Genomic DNA, 2,671 nt, shown 5'->3' on the forward strand with positions numbered 1-2,671 from the left:
ACCGAGAGCTAATTTTTTTCCACGTTCACCTGGCCTTTAATAACAAAAATTATGAAGTTCTGAAGAACGGTGTGTGACACAATACCAGGCTAAGCAAAAGGAAAATTACAGGAACAAACCATCCCAAGAAGTCAATTGCCTCGAACTAGATCTCCAGTTTACGGTAGGACGTGCTACCATTACATTACACAGTTCACTCTATGGAACGATCTAGTGCCCATAGACTTCAATAACAACACAACGGCGAAAATGGTGAATATAACGATGGCGGGCGACACATTATGGAGGTCTAAAGCAGTGTGATATATCATTAATCAGTGGTCACTTTGTGTCATATCAGTATGTTTTAACCTGGCCTTCGAAAAATAATATCTATTTTGGTCGCCTCGTTTGCCACGCAACATGACTAATGTTGAATAGAATAAGAAAAATAGAATAAGTCTGTATCAAGAATTAGATCGACCGGGTATTCCCGATCCTACAATTGAGAAACATGACGTAACTATAGAACTCAAGTCGGCCATGGTACGAAACCATAGATTTATAGATAGTATCAGATAGGCTGAGCAGCGGGGCGATAATATTATGACAGACTGGGGGTGCACGCCATAAGCTCCACTCGCTTAGTTCAGGCAGGTGTGCTGGTTAATAGACTTATCGTGTCAATATATGTCCTCCCTCTCTCTCTCTATCGCTCTCTCTCTCTCTCTCTGTCTCTCTCTCTCCCTCATTCTCTCCCTCTTTCTTTCATTCTTTCTCAATCTCTTTCTTTCTATATCTCTTCTTTTCTCTCTCTCTCTCTCTCTCTCTCTCTCTCTCTCTCTCTCTCTCTCTCGCTCTTTCTCTAACCCTTTCTTTCTTTCTCTCTTTCTCTCTCTCTGTCTCTCTCTCTCTCTCTGTCTCTCTGTCTCTCTCTCTCTCCGTCTCTCTCTATTTCTTTCATTCTCTCTGAATCACTTTCTTCTCTATCTCTCTTAATATCTCTCTCTCTCTCTCTCTCTGCCTCTCTCTCTCTCTCACTCACTCTCTCTCTTCTCTCTTTCTTTTTCCTTTCTCTTTCACTCTTTCTTTCTTTCTTTCGTTCTCTTCTCTCTTTTTCTCTCTATCTTTCGCTCTTTCTCTCTCTCTCTCTCTCTCTCTCTCTCTTCTCTCTTTTCTCTCATCGTCTTTCTTCTCTCCTCCCCTCTCTCTCTTTCCTCTTCTTCTTCTCTCTATCACTTTCTTTCTCTTCTCTTCTTCTCTCTTCATCTTCTCTCTCATCTTCTACTCTCTCTCTCTTCTTTCTTCTCTCTTCTCTTCTCTCCTCTCTCTCTTTCTTTCTTTTCTACCCCCCTCCTCTCTCTCTCTCTCTTTTTTCATTTCTTTCTCCCCGTCTCTCTCCTCCTCTCCTCTTCTTACCTCTCCCTCTCTCCATTTTGTTTTTTAAAATCTTAAAATTGATTATATGAAATGAAGTTTTCCACTAAGGAGATAAACAAACCATGGGATAAACGAATGTAAAAACTAAAGAAATACGATAAACAGCAATGACGAACAATGGGAATTCCCGAAAGTGGGATGGCGGACACGCGCAGTGAATTTACGGGCAATATCGATACTATTTTAATGGTGAAAACGAACGAGTGAAGTAAAGAAAACAGTGATGTGCAAAGGTGATCATCGACAAACAAAATTTAGATTGCTAAAGGCATCCATAAGTTTTAATTGAGTTCATAGTTCATATAGAGCAGTAAAATTAGGTGCCCCAAACGTAAACAATAACAAGTTGCTAGTGATTTTCGTTAGGGACCGGAATAATTTACGCACAATATAGGTCTCCCAATTTTGTAGTTTGAGTTGTAGGCAATACACTTTCAGTATTGAAAATATGTTTACATAAAATCTAACAGTTGCAGAAATAATAATATAAGGCTAAATTATTCTGAAAACCAGGCTCCGAATAATTCTCGTCTTGTTCACACCAGCGCAATAATTTGCTCTGGTCTAAAAATAGATAGACTGTAACTTTTGATAAATTTTACCTTTTGTTCCATAAAATATCCATATCTAGACATTATTTGATGCATGATCGAGTATTTATGAATATGTGTTTCTTTTGCCACCTAACAGCCAAATTTTAAAGGTTATTTTTTTCTATTATTTACATTGGAACGTGAGCTGTCAAGACAGGAACATGTGGTTTGCCACGTGCTTCTCGACCTTTGTTTACGTTTGGGGCACCTAACTTTACTGCTCTATTAGCAAGATTGGGAATCGATTCTTTCAATTCAGAGATAAATACAGGAAATCCCAACGCTTCCGATTTCTATAGGAAATCCCCACAGACAGTCCAATGATAAGAGCTCCTGATCAAAGGTAAATTATCCGTTCAGCGCTGGCCCAGGATTGCACAAAGGATATTTAAAAAAACATGGGATAAACGAACGCAAAAATTAAAGAAATACGGTATGCGGCAATGACGAAAATGGGAATTCTCTTTAAAAAAAAAAAAAAGAAAAAAAATAACAAAGGCACAACTTGATAAGAAATCAAAATCTCGCCTCACACGAGTTGTTAACTCATCGAAAACGATATATTATTATTATTATTATTATTATTATTATTATTATTATTATTATTATTATTATTATTATATTATTATTATTATTATTATTATTATTATTATTATTAT

The sequence above is a fragment of the Berghia stephanieae genome, chromosome 8, assembly GCF_034508935.2.
Source record: "Berghia stephanieae isolate SIO BIC M18660-M18661 chromosome 8, UCSD_Bste_1.3, whole genome shotgun sequence".
In the NCBI taxonomy this organism is placed as follows: Eukaryota; Metazoa; Mollusca; class Gastropoda; order Nudibranchia; family Aeolidiidae; genus Berghia; species Berghia stephanieae.